This window comes from Thunnus thynnus, chromosome 11 (assembly GCF_963924715.1).
Source record: "Thunnus thynnus chromosome 11, fThuThy2.1, whole genome shotgun sequence".
Lineage (NCBI taxonomy): Eukaryota > Metazoa > Chordata > Actinopteri > Scombriformes > Scombridae > Thunnus > Thunnus thynnus.
In genome coordinates this window covers 15542984-15569433 of record NC_089527.1, presented here as the reverse complement: position 1 = coordinate 15569433, position 26450 = coordinate 15542984, and the positions used below count along the sequence as shown (strand labels likewise).

Here is a 26450-nt window from a genome sequence, read left to right as displayed (position 1 = left end):
GTGTGTGCTCCTAGATGCCTCGCCGTGGGCGTCTGTATCTTTCATAATGCACCAGTGACTGTAACATCAACCTGAATTTTTTTCACACTTAGCAGACTTGAACCCTCATTATTTACCCCATATATGTTATTTTGTCCATCCCATTTATATGGATTAGAGTAGACTATTAGAAACACTTCTCAGTACAACCCAATACAGTTAAACAGCACCACAAGCTACAGCCTCCAAAATGACCATTACAGTTCATAGTTTACTGTCCTATCCAGTCTCTGGCTGCAAACAAATGCAGTGTCAGGCACACTTTAATTTTCTCCGAGGACTCCTCATTAATCACAATAAAGGATCAAGGACATCTTTCTATTCACAGCTTTTTATGTTACTTATAGAGTAGAACTGATTGACAATTTTCACATCTGGCCCAATCCTTTTGTGTCTGACAAAAACAACTTTGTTTATCTTTCTGAAGATAAATGACCCACAGTGTTTGACATACCGGTGTGGAGACAAGCCATTTGGAACACAAAAAGAAACGTGTTGACTTTTGTCTGTCTGGTCATCTTTTCTCACCATGAATGTTCAATTGCTGGTGCCTGTGGGTATATGCTGAAGGAGGTCTGATAGTGGTTCAAGGTTACCGGATTGCATTTGTGCCACTTAGGGTTTGCTGTTGCAGGTAAGAAGCGTTGTGTACATGTTAAGATTGGGGAAGGAAGGATTGTATTATTACCTGTAAAAATATGTTTTAACACAGTGTGATTTGTGAGTGAATTAATACACCTTAATAGAAAATAAAATATGAAAGATTTGTTTAATGCACCATATTAATTTCCCTGAAACACAGCTTGAGCTTAATCCAAGTGCAGAACAAGACATTTACAATCCAATATCATGGGCCCCACGGTAAATGGTTCTATTGTGCAGCCTCTGTCTCAGAAGCTGTAGACTGACACAGCTTTTGGCACTGACAGCCTCTCTAGCATTATGTACTGTAAGTGAATTAAACTAATGCACCCGTCTCCTTTCTGCTGCTGGACAGTATTTATTAGTCTGATCTACACCCATTCGTCTTATTCTGTGTCACAACTCCATCTCTTTTATGCTGCTGGCTGAGTGAAAAATGCAAGTACTGTGCAATAACAGCTCGCTACTCGTCTGATGAACAGATATGTGCAACATATTATTTTCAAGTGTGTGGACAAAGCTCTGCCCTGTCAGTATATATGTCTTGACCCTGTTTTGTTTTTCTCTATCATCATTAAAGATGTATTATTTTAAAGGACCATGCAAGGAAAACTGTCCTCCTACTGATGACCTACAATAACACCAGCATATAACCATTAGTATGAGGAAGAGGTAGAGAAAGTGGTAAATATTAAAACAAACGACTGAGCCATGAAAACAAAGCAGACAAAGCATTTTCCTTTGATGCATGGCAGCGTACAGCCCCATTATCTCTGCTGGGTAAGGATCACAGAGACTCGACTTAAGCGTATATCCCTTCAGACAGGTGCACAGGAACAGACGTCATTATTAGTTATCAACATTGTCATGCCCAGAAAGTTTCGGTACCAAGCAACAGCTGACTTCTGCTTCCAAACAAAGCCCAAGACAAACCACCATACACTACATTAACTTGTCACTAATCTGGGTTGAGCTCAAAGCATTTAAAACATCAGGATAGATTTAAAACTAGATTTAAAAGAATCATGGTTTTGGCACCAGGGAACAGCATTTGTTCACAGAGCAGAAACAGCTCAATTAATTATTCCGGTGATGTAGCTGACTCCTAGTGATACATGTAATCTTTTACCCCCCCCTCCCCAAAGCCCCAAGGCACAACTGTATAACTTTCATCTTTTGAACTAACTTTTTCATGTAGGGAAATAGTGGCAAAAGGACTAACTCACTTGTTGTAATGGACTGCTAGATGGAACTCATAAATATATACATGTAGATACCACTTGGGGGTCGCTAGTCATTGTATCGATGCATCAAAGTGACCTCCATATTGTAACGGGGTAGTTGCCCCTCTGAATGCATACAAGTATATTGTGGGATGAGGTCTATCTGGGGTGTATTCCATTAAGGCGGATAAAGGAAAAGCCTGGCTTATTTTGATAAATCTCATTAATTTAAGTGAGAGTTCCGTTCCAATACTGTGGTTTATACGATTCCCTGCTCACTAACTAAGGTAACTTATACCGCAGAACTAGCCTGCTCCGTAGGAGGCTAACTGTCAAGCTTAATTTAGCTGTGTGTCAAAGAATGTTCGACGGGCAGAAACAAAATTTCAAAAGACCGGCAAGTGTCAAAAAGTTTACAAAAATACCTATTACCAATAATCTCCATTTTAATTATGGTCACTTTTGTTTTGGAGTGTATATTTTTATTTAAAAGCTTAGCATTTATAATGTGTAGCAGCATAGAGGGCAATGTTTATAATTGATTCCACCTGGTGGCGGTCATTGGTCAGCTTTATATAAAGGTGGCAGTCTTCTCCTGCCTCTTCCTCTTGCGCTCCCCCATTGCATGACTTCCGGTCCGGGATTTTTGGTCCATCAAAGCAGCACTTAGTGTGCCTCACTCCATGGTTTTGCCTGGCTGCGGTTATTTCGGGTAAATGCTGGTAGCCGTGTAGGTTTCTCTCTCTCCTCACTCTCCTGTGCCTGTGTTGGACGCTCTAAAGGTAGGTTGCTTCTTTCCTGCATTCCCTTAATTCTATCGTTTAGCGTAGCAACGCTAACTTTGTTTTATGTTAGGGAACCCTCGTTAGCTGGCCGAGTCCACCAGTGGTGTAGACGGACATCACCACCAGCTGATTGGAGCCGCTGCTGTTTTGTCTCCGGCCCTTTTGTCTCCTTTTGTCTCCTGCTGTGTCGGCTGCTTTCTGTGTCTCTGCTGCTGCTCTGTGTGCTCCGTGTGCACCGTGTGCACCTGCTGCTGCTGTGCTGTTGCCACAGCTTCGCTCGGTCCCTGACTGTCTCTTGGCTGGTTGGCTGCCTCTCTCTCCCTCTGTCGCCGTGCTTGCTGCTGTTTGCTGCATCGCTGGGGGATTCCACGGTGGCGCTGTTAGGGTGGTGGTAGGCCGCCTTGCCGTTAAAGACTAACTCTCTTTAACGCTATTTATCGTGTGAATGTGTCGAGTTATTCCTTTGTTTAGTTTGAGTTACTCCTCTGTTTATCTTGGTTAATTAATTTGGTTTAGCCCCCCCCCGGTTTCTTTATTTTCTGGTTTTGATTAATTCTATTCCTGTTTTTTTATTTGTTTGGGGCTAAGGTATTCTGTTGTTGCATTATTTATTTCAGTTTATGTAGTTTGGGTGCATTTATTGTGATTAGCCATTTTTCTCATTTTGTTTTACTTTTTGTGGTAACTGTGTTTTTATTCCCTTTCAGTGGCTGCAGGCCAGTGGTGGTGTTGGTGACCTGGGTGGTGGTGACCCTCCCTTTTGTGATTTTTGTGTTTTGAAGTTAGTTATTTATGTATTCATTCACTCACACATTTTGTTCAAGCTGTGAAGACAAAATGAAATGAAGTCCAAACCATGACCCTCTGCTGTGTTTAAATGTATACTTATGTCCTTCTCCAGTTTCTTTATCTCCAACTGCAACTTCATTATTTTAATTGAAATAAAAGTTAATTTTTAAATTTTGATGATGCTTGTAAATTGAAGGGACATCCTGTGAAAGAGAGAATGTGTCAAAGAGTAGCTGATCATGTAGTTGGTAATGGTAAGTTTGTTCCCCTAAGTTAGCTTACACCACTATCCTAAACTGATATTATCTAGCCTACTAATAATATAGCCAGTCAGTGATCTGAATGTTAATTTATTAACAAATAGAGATAAACAATAAGTGGGGGCAAGTGCTGCTTTTCACTTTCCTCACCCAGATTTATCCTGCCGGTCCAGAGAATTGAACTGACAACCACCTGGTCACATTCTTGCTTCTTAAAGCTTTAGACCACCACTGTCCCCACAAGTAGGCTTATATAACTTATGCATTTAATCCGTCAACAATTTTTTTGCCAAGCTATATCCCTCACCTTGTTAATTGCGGCAGTATTGCCCTTTTTGGTGATGACTCCTTTGTATTCTTCGTATCAGCAGGGTTTGTTTCACTGCTGAGAAGAACACTGCTCTAGTTTTTCCTTCTTTTTGCAACATAGTATTGTCTTTTTGACAATCGACTGTTCTGGGCTGTTTATGTACTCCATGCACATGGACAATGCAAGATTATTCAAGCTTGGTTTGAGTTAATGTTGACTAGACACAGCTGAGTTGTGTTAGTGGAACAGCTTGAGCCTTAAGTAAGAGTCAACATTAATTCAAGCCAGGCTTTTTCAGGTAAGCACAGCTTTCATTAACTGTGTTGACAGAATCCCCCCCTGCTCTTACAGCTATCATAACTCACTCAGTTGTCAATCAATCAATCAATTGTCCTGCAATTTGGGTTGTCACAAACTAGACATTTTTGTGTAATACAGAATATTTTGTTAATCAAAAATGATGGTTTTCATACCAAAATATGTCTGTGTAATGCAAAGTAGGAAACAGTAGGATAACAGTACTACAATAAATTAAAGTTGAGTCTATATTTAGTAATTATTTTGGAAGTATTTTCTGTTTTCTTATTGAGTTGTTATATGGCTACAATGATGATTTTAAAAAAATACAAGATAGAGACTCTATGTTTTTAATACTTACATTTTATGATATTCTTATTTCCACACACACTCTACTGACATTTCCCACACTATTTATGTAAATAAATTATGTATACAGTAGGTTATATCATAAGTTTGTGCAAGTAGTTCCAGTGTAACCACCAGGAAGGATTCTAGTGGGTTGCATGTTTGTGTATGAGAGACATGAACAATAGCCTTTATTCTTTGATTTAGATCATCAAATAGGTGCTTGAACACTGGTTAGCTCTTATGTGTGCATGTGGCTGTATCCAGACTTGCTGTCAATAAATGTCATAAATGTCATAAATTCACTACTGCAAAGCCACTTAACATTGCTTATAATGAAAACGGTATATTCAACATGTTCGTGACAGTAGAATGTTGTGAAATAACTACTTGCCTATGAAATTATTTCTTGTGCTCTAATTTTGGCATTTCTGTCTCTGGAACATGCAAATGTAGCACAAAAAATGGTGTACTCTACTGCGGCCAGAACCCCTATCCAATATGGCAGCAGATGAGACGGATGTGATATCTATGTGCATATACTGATGTCACTAGTATGTTCAAAAGTGTGTTTGTATGAACATGAATATGTTAAATGGGTTGACTTGCTCAGAAACACAGTGTTGCAGTGTGATGCACCCTTTTTCTGTCATGTACTTCTGAAGGACATATGAAGCAAAGCCTCTGTTCCTGCTGCATATATGGTACTGTAATGAGTATCACCTCTGCAATGCAAGGTTAATACTACCCTTTAGTGTCACAGAGACAGGCCTCCTGATTATGATTGATCAGGTTCTTATCAAGCCCCATTGTTTGACAGGAGACATTTGGGGAAGGTCTCCTGTGCTCTCCTTTGGAACAAAAACACTCCTTGGAGAGAAATCACAAGGTGCACCTAATGCTAGGAAAACAACTAGGGAAAAAAAAAATCTGTCAATGTCATCTGCATCTCAACAAACTTCTTGGAACTGGGAGTTAGAGTAATGAGAAACCACAGTGTTACTGCATTTTGATTGGCATTTTGACCTGGCAGGTTTGTTAATCGTGGCAAATTCTTTGCGATTACAATCAGTCATTCATGTCTCCTGCAGTGGTGATGGCAGATTTATGGAAATTAGGGCATCATAATCCTGATCAGGTTGTGTCGGCTTATTGTGTGCACAGAGCTCCACGACCCCGCAGTAATTGCCTCTTGCAATCTTCTAAATCTTGCTTGACATACCAGCAAATCCATGAGTCCCTGTTGTTTTTTAGTGGTGACCTTGCCTCAGTGTCAAAGCTTTGGGGGAATAGAGTGTTTGACTTAAGATTCCATGTGCATTCTGTTGCCATTTCTCTTGCATTTCTGAGAACACACTACATGTAAAACTAGGCAGCGCAGTGCTGGAACTAAAACAAAACTCTGATCAAGAAGGACATTTTCAGGTGGAGTGATGTAACCTCAGAACCTGTCAAACTCTCAGATTGTGAGATGAATGGTATGAGAGGGAGGGGCTGAAATCGGAGTCTTCAAAAGCAGACTAATTACCCTAAAACACTGATAACGCTCAAATCCTTCATTTCCTGGAGGCTATGCATAATGGTTTATTAACTTTACATAATTGACCATAATTAGAAAAGGGTCTTGGATCTTTTGTGTAAGAAACCAGAGTATTTTACCATAATGTTGCCTTTTAATGTCAAATAGTGGACACTAATTTGCTTTTTTCGGTGTCAGTATTAATGTTAATAGTGTGAATACAACTAAATACAATACAGTGTATTGTAACTATTGGCTGCAAGGTCATTGCTAATCATTTGACAATAATATAAATACAACAAAAATATACAAATAATAATAATAATAATGGCATTAAATTGTCCATGAATGATTAATCTCCAACGCTACTTTCTTTTTTTTCAAAGCCTGTTTAGTTTACTGAAAAACATGATTTAAAGGCCCTTAACACCCACACAGATGTTTGCTGTTATAGTTTAGACCTCTGCTCAGATTGAAATTGGGTGAAGTCGCTGCTGATGTAGGTTTTGGCTATGATAGGGCCAGCATAAATACATTTATGTTGCAAATTAGCTTTCCCAAATGGGCTCCATTTGCATTTGCCTCATGTGATGATGATGATTTTAATTTTAATTGTTTTGATCACATTGTTTCAGATTTTTCAGGTTCATGTCTTTCTTGTCAGGTCCAGGTATACAAAGGCACTGTATGTGTGTTTATATGTGTGTTAGTGTGTTGCAAGCACATTCAGAAAGTCTGTACAAACAAAGTAGCATTGGCTGTTATCAGTACCAACTTGCCATCATGCTACCTTAGCAGCCAAAAGAGCAGATGAAAAATTAACTGAACATGCCTTTGCCCCCCACCGATGTGAGCTTGTGTTGTGATAGGCTGACAGTACCAAAGTATCTCTTGTGTATCTTCATTACATGTGGGGGGGCAGTTACTCATCTGTGACTCAATTACAAGGAGACAACAAAGGAGCAGTATGATCAGTTTTGTCTGGAATCCACATAGCAATCATATTTGCTGCTTGTAAATTGAATTAGAGGACAGGAATGGGAGCAGGTAAAAGGCAGGCACAAGAGGGCTCTTTGCTCGTCAAGACTAATTGTGTCTCTGAGTGTCACAAAGGCTTGAATAGAGAGTGCTGCTGTAATCAGCGGGCTGTGTGCTTGTTCATCAGCCCAGAACCTTTCTGCACCATTGGCTCCTCTGACTGAACCCGTGACAACAGAAGAAACAGCAGTACACTGATTGCAGCATCAACCCTATAGCAGTGAAATACAGTAATTTTAGGCTACACAATGGACAGCAAAATGTACTATGCAGAAAATCATACTGGCTGGCTGGCTGGGTGGCTACCGCAACAATTTCAAGCTCCAACAATAGTCAATGCTCTGAAACTGAAATATAAGGTTTTGCTACTACATAATCATCTTACTTAATATGAGACAAAAGGGCTTTACCTCATATGAGCATGAGAGATTCAGACTATTTCATCTTACCATGAAGTGAAACAAAATACCTCTTGTGTTTTTATCTGGAGGGTTCAGACATGACTTGCTGTGCCTAAATCCACTGACTCACTTTATTTTTAGAAGTGCTATTTATGCTTCATTGGCTTGTACACAGTAGGTGAAGAGCCTAAAATGAACCCTCCACAAGGATACATACTGTAGAATTTGTGTAAAGTCACTGGACCATGACGTGCCCCAACTGAGTGCAGGGATGAAATGGGCTGAGCTATCTAAACAAAACAAAACAAAAAAAATGGCACCAAGCCTACATTTGCTTTTGTGTTGTTGACATTGACATTTTCACCTAGGTAAGAGTCCAGATGTGTTAATTGTCAAAAAGGCAATCTCAATGCGAATGACCCAATATCATCCGATGTTCTTGATCTCCACTCTTTGCCTTCTGTCTACTTTAGGGAATTTCTGACAGCAAGGGAAATAAATAACTCATAAATATATGCAGAGGTGCGCAGCTCTAACAGTGTTGGGCAACGCATATACCCAAAGCAAAAAGGCACACAGCCTCCAAGATTTCCCATTGCTGTGGGTATTTACCCATGCATACACTACTGTATACAGCAGTTTCACAGTGTATGTGTAAAATCTGCAGTAAAACCACCAGCATGGTTGCAGCAGTATCATTCAGGGATTCTCCACTGCAGCATTTAATTAGAAACACAGCCATATAGTGAGTGGAGAGGTCAGTGCATTACTGTGCTAGCAATCCCCCTGGCAACTCAAATGACCAACGAGGTGGCAATAATCGCATTAGAATCACTGAAGACTGGTGAGGCAGGCATAAGAGTATTCAGATATGAGCAAAATGTGTCAAAATGTTAAATACTATATCAGTAACACAATATTGACATAATACTGTAATTAAAAAAATCTGAAAGAACTGAAAATGTGTGGAATCAGAGTCCAATTCAAAAAGCACATCACTGTAGGATATTGTAAGACATAATTTTGACCTTGTTTTCCAGGTTTTGAGTCTTCCATAGCCTTAATATCCAACGGTATCAGTGTATTTGGCTAAAGGGAAAGTCGTGGCCTTGGTGGCACAAAGTCCATACACAGTGTAAGAACAGTAGCTTGTCATTTTGTGCAGCTAGCCCTCTCAAGCCTATTGACCTGTAGGCCCCTATATCTTTTGTTTTGCTGTGTGGCTTACTACCCCCATACACTCATTCCATAAGTATTAAGTGCTGTCGGGTTAGTACAGTGAAAATCAATTGTCTGTGGAAAAACAAAAACAAACAAGTCATGTGTTCCCTTCATAGTTTTCTAGACAGTTACCTCTCTTATGGTAATAATAGTAGCAGTAATACAACAACCAACATACCTAACCACCATTAGGTGGTTGATTAGTGGTTTGAGAGTCTCACACTTCATTGCTAATCTTTTAGATGATAACAGCTCTATATGCCGAATGTGTACATATAACTATACGTTTTAGACCTGGATTAACTGATGTGAACTATTTACACATTACATATCCAGCAGATACAAACCAACATTAGCATTCATTTGGAGTTGTGTTTCTGACCATCTGATGAATGTAAGTCCACTATTCACTCTCCTTTAGCTCTCTTTTGGTCTACACTAGGGATGCATATTCGATTTATTGCCAATATCCGATATGCTGATATTTTCCAACTCATTTTGGCAATGTTGATACCGATAAATGCACATTTTTTTCCACCTGGCCAAGGAGACTATTACGCATGCAATCATAGATTGCACTAAGTATGATCAATAAAGACGATATATGAAGGAAGAACTTAGGAAGACTAGAGTTCAGGGGCTCAGCATTAAAACTTTAATGAACCTGCCAAGTGGGTGGAGCAGTAGAGTTTTCTTTGAGTTCATTAGACAGACAGGATTAATGGGTAGGATTTAATCTCTGGTCCACACTCCGGAGCAGAAGGTGGTGATAATGCACCTTATATGCTGGTTGCCAACTGCCATTATAAACCAAGCAGAAAAAGAAGATTTTTTCTAACGGAGTGGTACATCCTGTCAGCCGAGGTATTTCCTATCTGTGCAGCTGAACACAGCAGCGCCTCCACAGACCCTGATGGTTCTGGTGCTCCCTCCGCAGGCTCCACTTCACTCAGCTGCCCAACAGAACCACTACGTCTTCCCAGCCTCCGGAAGAAGCACAAGGACTGTCAGGGTGAAACAGTCCACAGAGGGAATCACAGTCAGGCAGCAGAGGAGAAGGCGACGAATCGGCATCAACCGAAATGTTCATTTTGGGCCGATACCGATATTTAATTTTAAAGCCTTTATTGGTTGATACTGATGGCATGCCAATATTATCGTGCATCCTTGGTCTACAGCAACTACTGAGGAAAATATCTGGCTTTGTATGCTGACGATAGCATGAAGTGGGTTCATGATAGCTTTTTCGCTGAAAACAGCTGTTGAGCTCAGCTGAACTAAAACTGAAAAAAAAAGATGCTCTAACTCTGTACAGTATGAACGACCCTTATCATATCATAGTCAGTAGTCATGTCATCCATTGTTTATATAAAAATAGTTCTCGTCCAGTGAAAACTTTACCTCAAAATTTGATGGTTTTGATTCTGAAAAACTGAAAGTTATTTGATGGGTTGAGAAAGTTCTCCTTCTTCAGATAAATTAATCATAAAACCACTACCACCACGTGGTAGAAATAATTCCTATCTCTGAAAGGCATCTTCCCCTTTCTCCCTTGCAAACAGGTACAGCTCTGCTGTTCTTGAGTAGAATAACACAGTTGACTTTGATATCTGATATAATCCCAGATGACACATGGTCTGACTGAAAACCAGGAGGCACCTCTCCTCTCAGTGCTTCCCATACAGATCTTGCTTTATATCACTAAAGCTGATAACCTCATGATTACCTCATGACCAAATTGACCCATTACTTTAATTATGCAATTTTATTTTATTTTTATTTTTGTTTATTTATTTATTCATTTATTTTTTGTGATAAAGCAAGATGTTTAAGTGAATGGAGCCATTGGTAGCTCAAGTCACGTAAATACCGAATCCCTAAATGCACAAAAACAGATGGAGAATTTGCAGTATACTCTCTGAGGGATTGAAATCAGAATGATGTGGAAATTGTCAGAGAACGGCACACTGGTGAAAACAAACAGACTGGGTGACCTCAACTGAGAATGGCAGTGTATCCTGAGGGACTGCCTTTTCTGATCTGCGTCTCTGTGCTCTTCACAGTGTGAAAAGCCTTTTATGATTTTCCCTGTTCCATATCTCTGTAAATTAAGTTCAGCTTTTCCATATACCATATGCCATCAACAATTTTTCCACCACATTCTCAATCCAATATAACAAATCTTATCCTTGAATTTTTGGAAACAAGTGTTGTAAATGACTTGTGTGGATTGAGTTTTTCACTCAATCCACATATAGCTGTTTTAGTATTGTATTGACCATTTAGCATATACTGTAGGTATATTGAATATACATATGAAACATTTCACATACAAATCACTTTTTATGTTTCTTTTGTGTTGATAGTCAAAAATATTATGTCTATGAAAATAATGGCTCACCAAATAGAGAACGTAAGGACAAACCAAACCAGTTACAGTCATATGTATCATACTGTACTACAATTACATGATTACAATATGACAATTACAATAAGTTACAAAATAAACACCACTTCTGCACAACAAGTTGGAAAAAAAACAGGGTGCAAACAGCTGCTACACTAAGCAACATAGTGTTTTCAGTGAGGATATGAAGAGACAGGATGACTTTCTTTGAAGGTCTAAAGGGAAATTTTTGATTTGATTAGTTTTGATTTATTTGTGAATCTAAATTTAGGATCAAAATACACTGAATCCAAGGAAGTTAAGGTGAAAACACTTATATCCAATATGGTCCCAAGATGTTAACAGACACAAAACATGTAGATCGTAAAGATCTATAATGTAAATAGAGCAGTGAAACTTTAAGCTATTAGTCTTGCTCAGTACAGACTTTTTTTTATTAACATTCTTGCAATAATGACATTTGTATTTTTTTGCTGTTGATATGAATATGTCTCCTGAATTGATAATTATTTGAATCATTCAACATACTTGCTTCACAGTTCGATCATACATTTAGTTTGCACTTGCTAGTGAAATCACCAAATTATTGAAGTCCCCTTCCACATTATTCTTATAGTTCCTTCAGTTGAAAGTTTGAACTTCACTGAGCAAAAGGTTGTATGTGCAGAGTTTGACACTAGACAAATGTTTTCACATTTATTTGCTGAAAGAAGTGTTTCTGTGTTTACATAAAATCAGAGTTTAAGTATTTATGAGCATGATTTGTGACATCACAACTAGTCTGTGAAAAATTGTGGTCCAAACTGCAACTTACTCAGGTGTGATGTGGAAACTTAAAGCCTCCAGTGCACCTACACTGAGAATGGACTTTTAAATGAAGTGGGAGACATCTTGTGTTCTGCAGTTAAACTTTTGAAATTAACAACATTTGCATATTTGTAGAGCCTGGGCTTTTCTATGAGGGAGAAGGAGTAGATTTAATTTCAACAGGGTAATTGAATGTTTTTATTTTTCTGGAAAAAGCATATTAGACACAAATTATTATTCCAAGCAGAGTATTTTATATATCTTAAAACATGTCTGAAGGTGATCATTAACTGAATGCCTTTCTGCTGAAAACTGTTTGTCTTTGGATGTCTAATCTGAGTTCAATGCCAAAAACCCACTTTTCACCAAAATGTAATCTTCTTGCATTGCATTGCCTCAGATTGCCTTGTATTTGCATGCAACATCTGTTTATGCCTCCCACATTTGCAATGTGCACACGAGGCAGGCCTTGAAAATTGCCAAGCAATACTTTCCAAGAATTTTGTTGGTGTGTGACCAGAAGATTCATTAACAGTTCTCCCATATCAGCCTATAACCAAGCATTCAGTATATCATCACTGAATGTATAAGATAAACTTCTGTTTTTATAATAATAGCAATAACAATATATTGTTATTTTATATTATATTATTGACAATATATCCACAGTAAGTGGAGGAAGGCAAAAACAATATATTTTGCCTTCCTTTGCTGTGAATATATTGATATCGGCTGAGAAGATGTCAGTGTTTTTTTCAAATTCAAGGAAAGTGTACAATAAAAACAATTCTGGAGAGTAGTCCAACTGATTTGCATAGTTCTTAAATATAGTAAAAGTGTGAACCCATACTTCGGTATACAATTGGTGATGCAATCTCCTAAGACAACGATTTAAGCATCTGGATTTTCTCTTCGGTTACTAATAAATGTATTATATTTTACCTGGCCTGCAAAGACATGAAAAGTTTTTCAAGTTCTGTAAGACTATTATAAAACAGTGCAGAGTACAGACCAAAAATATTAACCTTAAACTTCAATTAGAGACTAGAATTTTGATAGATGGATGTCAAGCAAAATTGAATTGAATTTTCCTCTACCTCTCAAATCAGAAGAGACTGGCTTGTGTGATGAATGATGACATTTATTTGATTTGGGAGATATTACAGTAGGCACTGTCAAGAAATATAAATGGATATAGTGCTACAATCATATTTTACCAGAACACCAGTACTCTTTTGTGGATGTGCAGCAAGAATGGCAAAGATGGCGGGACAGACGGTTGGAAGCAAATAGATAGGAAAAAGATTAAAAAAAGATAGAAAGATAGAAAAAACATATTTTTTTTGTCAGCTGGGTATTGTTCACACAATAATTTTGTGGAGGTGTAATCACATCCCCAGATATATGAACTGTGAAATGCAGTTGAAGAATTTCTCGTTAAAATTTTGACTTCCAATATGTTCAACTTTTCTGTACATATAATATATTTTTAACATTTGACATTCTTTAAATGTCAACAACGAGGATCTTTGAAGGAGAAACAGAATTATTGGTCCCAATTTCCTCCTCTCACATATAGTTCACAGCTCAACACCTGGCATTCAAAGCTACAGTATGTAAGAAGCTTAATAATGAAACAGCAGGACTTTAGAAACCAATAGCAACCCTATTATCAGGTAAGGCAAGGGCCACTTTAGGGGTTGAAGAAGCAGATGGCGAACACAGGCAATCTGCGAGAAAAACATTTTAATGTCTCTCAAACTCATCAGCAACACATGTTCCAAACACCATTAAAAACTGTTTTAGGCAAAGGAAATTATAATATGTACACTAAAGGTCTCAGACAGACCTTTAGTTTAGTTTTCCATTAGTTTTATGTTATGTTAATGTGGACGACTTACACATTGTAGCTTCACTGTTTTTGAGGGCTAGACTAATGAAGTGTTTTCCCTGAAAGTAGTGCAGTTCACTAAAGGTTAAAGCCTATATTAACACAACTTTAGAAAAAGCTGCAATTAGTGTATAGCTTGTATGTTACTAATAAATCAATAAAAGTGTAACATATTTATTTATCCTTGAAGAGAAATCAATTGCATTTTACATGTATGCAAATCAACTTTATCAGGATGTATCAGTATTTTCAGTCATCTTTGCTATGTCTCAGCTATTCACCTTCTCAAGGATGATTCATGTCATGTACAGTATCGCTATTTTTGAACAATATGACGCTCAGTGTCTATATATCATATTCAGGATATGATGACATTTCATCCACTTGATTATTGTCAGCAGTTGGCTCTCAGACAGATCTGTAATCAGATCCAAGAATTCTTAACTTGTGGCAGAACATATGGAAGGCTTTGTGCTGTTAATAACAGTCATTTGTCACTGTCTGCTTGATGACACTTTCTTAATATCCAATGAATGTATTTATGAGTTTATGCACATTTTTGAGGCACTGGGCCATGGAATTTATGGGGTATAATTGCAATTCATATGCATTCTTCATAAGTTGCTGAACAAGGTCACTGAGGGGTTGTTATACAAAATAAAAAGAGTTTGACACAATGCAATACTCTTTTATGAGCATTGCATTGCAAGTTTTAGAGATGACCTACCCAGTAGTTGTCCATAATCAGTTGTTGAAATATCTTATTAATACAAGTTACCTTTACTTGAGTATTTCAATTTCAAACAACTTTAAAGTTATACTCAGTTACATTTCAGAAGGGAGTATTCTAATATTTTTTTTTAGTTTTTACATCACTGTCATTTGACAGCATGAGCACTAAATACTTAAAATATAAAGATAATTAAAAAACAACAACATAATGATTAGCTTATAAAATATGTTGCAATTGTTGTAGATTAGACCACCCAACAGTTAATAAAGTAGACTTAGTCATTCTGTATAACGAGTATTTTTACTCTGATATTTTCAGTAAACCTGTACTTGTATTAGGGCATTTTTTACACTATGGTTTTTGGTATTTTTACTTAAGCAAATTATTTAAATACTTCTTCCACCACTGTGTATGATTTTCTGTAGATATCCTCCAGACCTTCATTTTGACCTCAACCTCATCTGACACGTTTAAAACAATAGCTGCTGGGGACAGTTATTTATTAGAAAAAGGATTGGGCATTCTTTTTTCTGCACTCACACAGAAATGTTGCAGAAGAAGGCCATGAAATAAAAACAACCAAAAAATAAATAAGATAAAATAAAATCCCCAGGCCAGCCATAGCTGCATTCAGCTCACCAATCTTTGACTCTGATCTCATCAAGATTCAAGTATGCTGGGATGAATTTGACTATCAGGGCTGCAATAGTCTCAGATGATCCACTTTTCATTTCACCTTTCTGATGGTTATGAAATATCTGTCAACCTGTTCTTCTAAAAAGAAATTCAGATGTTTCATAGTGAGTCAGACTTGAAAGCTCCCAGAGATGCTCAAATGCACAATGGGATTACAGTTTGTAATTTAGCAATTATTACACATCATTGCCGTACTAATGATACATTGTTATAATGCCACAGGTAAAGTGTGTGTAAAAGTGTATGTGTGTGCATACAGGCATGCCTCACCCTGGTATAATAAGATGATCCAGGAAATGTATCCAAAGCTCACACATATACAGTTAAAGTTTACCCAGAAAACAAACTTACTGTGACTTTAACTCTTTTACCAATTACAAAAATCGTATCCACACCTTTACCAAGTGTTCTTTTTATCCATGCTAGTGGAATGGCTCTATATGGATGGCAATGTCAGGTCCACCCCCTTTGATGATCCCCTGACTTTTCATCTGGCGCCACCATCAGTTTGACATGTTTGTTTTTTAGTGAAACATCTAAACATCTGCAGGATGGAATGGCACATTAATAGTTCTCAGATGATGACGCTTACTGACTTTGGTGATCCCTTGACCTTTTCTTTTGCATCACCATCAGGTTGGCAGTTTTAGTCCAGAGTGAAATGTCTTGACTACTGTTAGATGATTTTCAATTAAATTTAATACACACACATACATGTCCCGTTCAAGATGAATTGGTAATCCACTGACTTCCCATCTAGTGCCATCATGAGGTCAAAATTTTATTTTGTCTAATATTTCGGTTTATGACAAAAACATATGCCATCAGATTAATTACAAAGATGCATTACATATGCATGTAACAATTCTACATACTGTATATTATTTCAACATTTGGAAGCACACACTGTATAGTAAACTAACTCTCCACCATACAAATGTCCAGGAAGGACATTTATAGGTTCTCATTTGGCATACAACTAAGCAGAGAGTTCAATCAAGCAAGTTCACTGTAGAAATAGACAGTATTGCTTTGTTAATGTGACAGGCAGCAGAGAGCCAGGAAGTCAAAAAGAGACAAGGAGAGAGGGAGCAAAACACAGGGAAAAAAAGGGAGTACTGTAGCTGATTGACAGCATGAAAACTTGTTTATCGTCAGCCTGCAGATGTGACTGCTGCAGCACCGGAGGGCAGCCATTCTCTTATGCTGGTCAGGTAGCACGTTCCATTTCCTAACCTGTCAGCACGGACAAGCTAAACACAGGGCTTTTTGACATCAGCATTTTACATCGCTCATTCTCACTGACAACTCCAATCGAAAGGAGGCTTGACATGGTGTCATTCCCAGTGGGCCCCCCCAGCAACCTATGTGCTGTGCTTACAGTTTGAGAGTGAGATCAGCGCTGTCTATGACAGTTTTGTTTCTCCCTGGTATGGAGAGAAAAATGTCACATTTGGCATTCATGCTTCGAGCAAAAGTTGTCCTCGCCTCTGATTGTTTTTTGATGTGTGTGAAGAGATCGCCATTTGAATTCTTTTTTTTTTTTCTGAAAGCATGAAGGTCATGTTCTAGGATGAATTTGTTTTGCAGAATAAGAAAGAGAGGTTGGTTAATTTACATCAAATATGTGTTTCTTTAAACTGCACAAGGCATTTAAAGGAATAATTTGGCATTGTGGGAGGTTGACTTATTCCCTCTCTCGCTGAGAGTTAGTTGAGAAGATTGATAACACTCTCATGTTTCAGGTTGAGAGGAAATAAACAACCCAGTTTCACATCAAACTGTGTAATAGATTCGTTGGTCCACAGCACAAAACGTTATTAGTTTCACAATAATGGCTCTAAAATTCTGAGATGCCTATGTGGGTTTTTTTGGCCTATTCTTTTCTATTGGCCTGCATCCATGACACTTGACTGTCAAGTTTCTGTCTGCTCAAAAAAAAAAAAAGGCTGCCATTCCTTTTATCCTCAGTGGAAAATGCAATATGCAACATTATTACAAAGATTCTCGCAGGCTTTCTATTGTTGCTATGGTGGTTGCTATGGACGCTGCTATTGCTGAAACCACATAGTTGCATGCTGTGTAGTTATCTGAGCTGTTATGTTATTATTCTGTTTTTTTATGGAACTGCTGACACTCCAGGGATGAATTTTTTGGTGTTCCTAATATTGTGTCCACCTCATCAACATACATGAAGGGGACAAAATATTAGGAACACTTTTCAATATAATGCACTCCAGTATACCACCACCACCACCCACTATGTCTCAGTAATATACATAAAGTGAAATTATCACCTTTCTGACATTGTCAACAAAAACTGAAAATGTATAAGCTTCATAAATGTAGAATTTATGGCAGAAATGTTGTATTGGATTGCTTTAGATTGCACATGTGTACCTGATGAAGTGACTGGTAAGTATGTTACCATGGAAACCACTCTGAGATCAGTTCTAATTGCATGAAAGTCAGCTGTTAATCTGATGCAATTGTTAACATATTGGTAAGCATTCAGGGGGAAGTTTAATACATGCATGATGTGGCTGAACAAACATTTTGAATCCGCAACAAACAAGTTCCTTAAACACAGTTTGAAGCGCTGCATAACTCCTGCTGACACTAAACACCAAACTAGAATACTAGCTAAAATATTTGAAATAAACCAATATCTTTACGTTTTCTTAACATAGATCATCTAAATGCAGTGTAATTACTAGTTTGGCCATACTAGATATTTGATATATTCAGTAGATATATCTTTTTATGACCCTATATTTACAACCCTACTTTGCAAACCAGAAGAACTACAACTGTGGTATTGATTTGTATCAAACTGTATGGCACAGCTCTAGGGAATTGTAGTTTTTAAAAAATATTTGCATTTTTCCGAGAATTGTAAATTGTAAATACTGAATTGAGAATACACTGAGGAGTTTAAGGAGATGGTAAACACATTTGTGCAATAATATTTCAAATAATATTACACAAATGTGTAATAATATTAAAATCAAAATTAATTTTAAACATATTTTACCCATGCTTGACAGCGCCCCCAGTTGCTGACTGTACTCACATGATAACACAAATGACATACCAGTTCAGATAACTACACATCATGTTTCAGTGATAGCAGCATCCATAGCAACCACCATAACAACAATAGAAAGCCTGAAAAATCTTCATAATAACTGACAAACTAACCATGATATATTCATTGAACATTGAACATCGAAGCATCCTTGGGCAAGATACTCAACCCCAAATTGCTCCTGATGGCTGTGCCATCAGTGTGTGAATGTGTGTGAATGATTAGATTCCCTCTGATGGGCAGGTTGGGACCTTGCATAGTAGCCCCTGCCATCAGCGTATGAATGTGTGTGAGTAGTGTAAAAAGTGCTTTGGGTGGTCAGAAAACTAGAAAGGCGCTATACAAGTACAGTCCATTTTCCATTTACCATTTACCAATAAAAAATGACCTGAGTATCAGCTCATCAGCCCATATAAAATCACCTCACAGTCTCTGTCCATCTTTACACTTTTGAGTTACCGATATATTAGTAATATGATTTTCTGGAAATTATGTTTGAAAAAGCAGGGGTCATCTTATATTTGAGGACAAGACAATTACATATTCACGAGATCAAATATTATTTAAAGTTTTTTTTGCTCATGTTGTTTGTTGTCTTACTTGTCACTTGACACTGTGTTGCCGTGTTATTTGTTGAATGTGTTGTCATCCTATTTGTTGATTTGTAGTTGTTTACTGTTGATTGTATTTTCAATGCTTTTATTTGTAACATTTGTCCTTCTAAATTTTTTCTTGCCCAGGGACTACAGATGAGAACTAGCCTTTCTGGCTAACGCTGGCATATTTTCAGAAATGTTATTAATATACACTGTCTCTGTCAAGTAAAGTAATAAAATAAAAAATTAAAAAATTTTAAAAAATGAAAATAGAGAGAGCATTGGTGTAATACTGGCGCTGACAGAATGTGTTGCATGCATTATGGATTGTTTCTAGCCTTGATGTTGCTAAGCTAGCGAGTGTCTTCAAGTCTGTTTATAGTGTCTTTCAGAGTTAATCAGCCCTGAAAGTGTTTCATTAGCCCAGTTTAAACTACAGGAGTTTTTGACAGGTTGTGTAACGTGTTTTTCTACCACACTGAAAATAAATTACAGACAACTGAAAACGATTACTTCCAACATCTTCACTACAGAAACGGACTGTGGACCAAATTATCTGTCAAGCAGATACTGCTGTCACAGATGATGGGGAGCTCAAAAAAGACAGGAGAGAATGTGAGTGTGTGACAAGCTACACAAATGTACAATTTGTGTTCTGCTTCAATCGTATAATTTCACTTTAATGAGAGAAAAGGTACAAGGATGAGCACTGTCATCTCCTTGGATTACTTGTATCTCAGGGACACCAACAGGACCAGAGAGAAAGTGTTTCGTAACTTCAAGTCTTTTCCCAGAAAAACTGTCAGAAAAGGGGTGATAGTCTTATTATCAGGGGTGTCTTTATTCGGGCGCATTACAACATTGTGTTTTAAAGTGTCCAATAAAACTGCTTGTGCATCAGAGTGAGTGCTTGTGTGTGTACAGTAAATATGTATGTGTGTTTTAACAGCATTATAGCAGAAACAATGCTAATGCTATTATTAAAAAAAATCTTTGATATTAACTGGGATTATAAAACCAGAGGAGTAAATATTGGTCCTCAACTTCCATTGCACGCCTTCAGAAACACACACAAACTGATCTCACTGGATCAGGCAAAGTGGTGGGTGAGTCAGCTTGACTTAGAGGTTCTCTGGGAGAGAGGTTTTTAGTAACAGGGCTTTATCACCTCCATTCTGTTCTTCACAACAAAGCACTCCGGCAATTTGAGTTCTAATGCACCTTTGGAAAACGATTAGTTGGGACCCACTTCTATCAGCCCAGTATGACATTTTAAGAGGATGGCTTCCAAAGGGCTATAGCAGTTTTGAAGCCAAAACAGGCTACATAGGGGGAGTCCAGATTTTAAAGCAAACATTTAACCATCAGGAAAGAAAACCTGTGATCATAGAGACAGACTGAGACTGAGAGACAGAGGATGTATGTAACTTTATTTGAAGTCCATTCTTTTTTTGTCAAGAGGATGAAGTATTCACATCATTTAAAAAGTAAGGCAGAGTAAGGCAATGGGCAAATTAGGCTGAATAGCCTATAATCAATGAATGCTAACTTGGCAAAACAAAAATGAATGAATAATCAATTAACTAAAAACGAGTTTTACACACAATGAACGTTTGTGAATAGGCTAAATTATCTTCATTTGAACAAATTTGATTATGAGGGTTCCTCAAACACACTTTGAGCAGACATTCAGCACCTTGACTGTGCATTTTCCATAGAAAAGCTTTCCTGCACTTCAGGCAATTGGTGATGTTTTTTTTGCAGGTTATTCTCCTCTGCTCTTTTTATAATTTAATTATGACTTGATGTAGTTGTCAGATCACACATGCCGTTGCCTAGCAACTTAGAATGTTTAGTACCACCATGATGTTGGCACTATTGCTGAACATCAGCATGTTAGCATTGTCACTGTGAGCATGTCAGCATTATAACGCTCAAAGCACTGCCTCACTCTAAGTATCAACTAACAGAGCTGCTAGTATCACTGTAGTCTCTTAAACTTGTTAATGAAAAAATGCCAGCATGACCTGCCTTCCCTGCGTTTGGCTCGCCATGCTAGATGAAGACAATTTGACATGTCACAATGGTGAAAACACAGGAGTAAATAACAAATGAATGGTGGCTGAATTCTATTTTGCTGCTTTTGTTTCAGGGCCCTGGTATAGTGCATTTTGGTTCACTCACACTAGGCTTTTCTCAATCTGTGTTCCAATTTAAAGTCCACATCTAGTCAAGTACATTTCAAATGACTGGAAGTGTTCATGCTCCACCTGTTTTATCGAGGATACATCGGGAGCTGACTTGTGTGGACTTGGAACAGCCAAGTATCCTGAATGCATTTTGCACCAACCAGCAGTGATGGTAGAGATTTTGTGCTAAAAGGCTAAAAGCTGTTGTAATTTTTGATCTAGGACTATTAATATGTCACTATATTTTTTTTTTTTTCATGCAAGAGAGTAACCATTTAGATTCCCAATATGTGATCAGTTTATCCAAAGAATGCTTATTTGGAAATTTGCTCCAATGTTTTTGGAGATATGGGGAGCTGCTGGCCAGGTAAGACCAGCGGGTCATCTCGGCCACTAGCAGCCCAACTCCTGAGATGATCAGGTGGTCAACGTCTGCCATCATACCAGAAGAACATGATCTGATGAACTGATCTGTGCAGCTCTTTGGTAATTTACCACTGGCTCTAATGTCTCCATAGCATTTTGATATATGATATAATTCCTTTTGGAAGATAAATTTTGGTCTCACAGATGAGTTTGAATGTAAAGTTAAGCTTCATTTTTTTACTGGACAGTACAATAGCATTGCCGCTGGGGCTCTATATGTACAGATGTCACCACATTTCAGTAAATATCAATGAATGTAAATGTATCAAAATGAATAGATTACAGTAGAGATTATTTTGTCACAGTACAGTAAGGTAGTTGTGTTGAAGCGTAATCCCCAGAGCCAAGCTGAGCTGGTGGTGTCAGCAAGTATGTTGCTGTTCCAATTACAAATGATCGTACAGCATGCTCCTGTCCCCGGGAGTTTGTACTTCCGAGTTGAACTTGCCGAGTTCGAACTCCCAAGTACTTCATTCCAAACTTGGGTTGTCATGGCTCACTGGGACACTGGAATAGAGCATAGCCATCGTTAATCATATTAACGATGGCTAACATTCTCCATACCATTTACAATCCATAGGGGTGGTGTGTCACTCCTTTAAGAGATTCAATGAAAAAAAAATGAAATGACAGTGATAGCTATTTTGGAAATTTAGGAGCTTGATTACCAAAATAAAACACCAAGCAGACACTAAGCAGAGATATATTTTCTGCGGCAACCCCACTTCACTGTTTGTATTTCTGTACTCTTCCTATTTATCATTTTATCCTTTGTCGCACATTGTTTTGCCTATTTTGGATGCATTCAATGAAGGCAATTTGTTTTGAGAAGGGCTAGACTATTACATGGCCCATTCATACATGCAAACACACTCTCTCTCACACACACACACTAGTACATTTAGCTTCTGTTTGATTACCCATCACCGCCCAGAGCTATCAACAAATGCAACAAACTGTTTCACAAATATTTGATTAAGTAATGAAACAGAAAATGAGTTGAAACTTTTTCTGTTTGTGGCTGGTTGAATTTTAGACAACAACAATAAGCTTTCTGGATATCTGTCTTTGTGGCATATCATCAACTGAAGAAAAGAAACCAGTACTCTAGTTTGCCTGTGATCAGCTCACCCATCAGCTCAGTTCAAATGAAAGAAACATGTCCCTTCCATAAGTTGACTCTCAAGGCATAAGAGTATAGGAGGCCTTTTCTGTGGGCAGAGGGAGTGGGCAGCTGGGATGATTTCAATGAACACCCAGAATGGAATCCATCTGGGGCGTCCTGGGAGGCCAGAGTGGCTGGAGGAAGCAAATGGCCCTCAGCTCCCTGCTGATTAGCTGGATCATTTCCTGGGAAGAAAGATGACAGAGAGGGAAAGTCAGAGAGAGGGTGAAAGAGAGAGAGAGAGAGAGAGAGAGAGAGAGAGAGAAATCATCTGGCTCAGACTCAAGCATTAGTTGGACTGTTCTGAAAAAGCAACCTCGGGGAAGATTCATCTGTTTAAAGTTTCTTTAAGCTTCACTCTCTCTTTGTTTTATTAGGATCTTGATGTTGTTCTCTCTCCACGTGACCGAGCAGACAATGCAGGGTGGTACTTTGAATAGTATTTACAAGATGCACTTTGCCAGTCAAGTATGATTCCATACATGTGGCATACCTCTAACACATATTATTTTTAGGCATATTAATGCATCTATTGCCAACTAGTGACTGATTGATGTTTTTGAGCATTACTATGAGTGAGTACCTGTTTTGTTTGTTTTTCTGCACAAGCAACACTATACACATTCCCCCTGCCGGTTCCACACAATTTTACTGATCAACAAATAGCGATAACGCACAAAAAGGTGGAGCAATGTTTCAACAAAGGCAAGGTTAGAAGACAGCTAGCTAACATAGATATAGACAATGCAGGATTTAAAATATTTTTTTTTAAATCAGCTTTGTTTTATGAGGAAGGAAATACAATCAACATATGTGTAAGACCTTGAGGATACACACAATACGTATTGGTAAGAAACACTGAACATAACTTTAGTTGGTTTACAACAGAACTTCACAGGACATCTCCTGAATAATATGCAAGATGTACGTCATGAACATTCAAATGGTAATGGTACTGACATTTAATTAAGGTGCATGCAAATTAGTCATGGACAATGTGACCACACCTCAGTGTCGTGTGCACATACTGTATGGTCTGATGAAGTCAATTTGAAACAGTCCACGTGCTACAAAGATTATCCTGACTCCCACTATGAGCATAATGATGGAGCTATGGACCGATAGAAAATATTGGCTACCTTATTAATGGAAAGAGAGTTGACAAAATCATCCATTCACTGCATTTGCAAATTCTGATGAGTTAACAATGATCAGTAATCACAGAATCATTAACTCATCAACATACACTTAATTATGATACACAGACACATCAATATTGCAGTAAAACTGGTGAATATGAGATTATTTTCAAGGTAGATATGGTTTGCAAAAAACTAACACTGAATGAGTGTGTATAGGGTGGAGATCAACACCATTAAAAACCATCATCCCTTAATTACTTTGTAAGTCCTTGGGGTCTTCTTAACAAAAAAAAAAAAATCCTATTTCATTTGGCACAAAAAAGGCACTGTGAGCTTTTTTTGTTGCTCACCTCAGTGATTCATATGTACATTGACAGAAAGACATGAAGGACAGAAGAGCCTATTATTGGAGATAATGCATACTGCATAAAGGTAATGCCTGCATAATATGGAATATGGCACAGTATGGTGGTTAATTTCTAGATAATGTGTTTGGGGAGATGATTTTCCTGTGGTGCTGAAAGCAGTGCATCAAATGCATCAGCAGTTGACAGGGAAAGAGTCGGGCTTGTGTCACCACTGCGCCTTTGTAATAGTTTTGTCTGATTAAAAGAGATTCATCTAATAACCCAGGGAAGAGCATCGCCAACGGAGGATTGAAGAGCTAGTGATGTGATGAGGCCTGCTCTCTCACTCGCTCCCCTGCAGCTCCTTTTCTATATTGGAAAGGCAATGGATCATTAGACATGGTGTGGGGAACCAGTGCTAGATTGTCGAATTGGATTTCATTACATTTTCTTAAGCCTTAATTAGATTGGGGTCTAAGAGACTAATGCCATTTTGAATAATAGAGAGATCATGACAGGAAATTAGTTAGTGTTAATTTGATCAAAATAAGATAGGGAAAAATATATAAAGTATTCATTAGTGGCCACAGATTTTCTAGGGATGGACTTTTAGAAGGCTACTACAATAAGGCTTGATGTAATATAGTGGTGGATAACATGGCACAAAGACCTGACTGTATGTGCAACTGTGAATATAAAATTAAAACCAAATGAAAACAGTCATAGCATGCAATCACAGAGGTTTTTGCCTGACTCACCACTACACATGAAAAAAGTAATGTATCTGTGATTTGACTGTCATGACTTAACTGCAACCTGATGATATTTCATCGGTTTCAGTCTCATTTTGAAACAGTTGGTGGTGGAAAATCAATAATGCACAGTGTGGTGCCGTGCTTTGACAACATATACTGCATATTGAAGATATTTTATTCACAGTAGTGCTGAGGAGCAAGCTGGAGAACGGGCAGTCTGCATTTCAGAGGCAAAAATTGTTTCATGCACAATAAACAGCTCTTTTTTATGACCGGGAGACTGAGATGAAACGGCTGATGCTGATGCTGGTTGGCTTAGAGTCAGCTTGGAGGGCAGGGGTCCATGTGGAATAAACTGCCCTCATGGGAACCCACATGCTTAACAGACAGTATACAACTGACTGTTAGAAGAGGCTGTAGATATAACCCAGGGAACAGCAGATTAGAATTCTCTCCAGGATGAATTTTCACATGAATTTTCTCTTGAGGATGAACTACTGTTGAGACAGGATAAAAAAGCTTCCTTGCATTTAGAGAGAGCTGAACAGTGACAGAGTGCATATTAAACTAGATAAGCTCACAGGTCATGCTAAGCAATATTCTAAGAGATACTATGCCAAAGCTTTTATGGCCATGCAGTTATATATACATATGTATGTAACTGAAAGCATAAATCCAAACCAGAGATTATTCTAGCTAGCACACATTCAGTGTGCAGTGTGTGGCTCCTGCATTGATTCACATTATTGAAAGACAAAACATGTGAGCTGAAGGTTATCCTCAAATGAGACAACCTGTCAAGGACATTTTACAAAGGTAAATATTTATGTACAGTAATCAAACCAATCCTGTAGAGACTCCAGCATTGTATTGATAGCTATTTGGCTTCACAGAGTGTATCACTGATGCAATAAATTGTGCTCCAAGGTCAGCTTATCTCCATGAGTTTTGGTCCTGCTTGGACTAACAGAATGTGTCAAAACATGATACTAGGATATCAGGGAGCAACACTTGTTCTGTCAGGCGGAAATACAAATTCAACCACCACCAAAAAAACAGCAATCCCTCACACTGATTTGATATGAACCAAGCAGGGTTTATCCTGTTATGCAGGATTTGTATCAGGGTATGTATTTCTCTTCCATTCCCTCCAACATCCAATCTCTCTCATTCTGTGAAATGAGTATACTGGATGTTGTTGGGAATCGTCTATGCTGCTTCTTTTTCTGCATTAAATTGGTTTCTATTGCAATTTATACTTATCATACATATCTATAAATTTAGCTATCAACAAAATAATATATTTTAACCATGTACCTGAATTAATGAAATGGTA

The 26450-nt window shown here is 37.9% G+C and overlaps 1 long non-coding RNA gene across 1 annotated transcript; it reads left to right on the top strand.

The window, feature by feature from the left end:
- The first annotated feature begins 2439 nt into the window (after positions 1 to 2439).
- Positions 2440 to 3655, top strand: LOC137192118 (uncharacterized). Its single transcript, XR_010930516.1, has 3 exons — positions 2440 to 2686; positions 2760 to 3080; positions 3397 to 3655. It is a non-coding gene; the product is annotated as an uncharacterized lncRNA (long non-coding RNA).
- The last annotated feature ends 22795 nt before the right edge of the window (positions 3656 to 26450 follow it).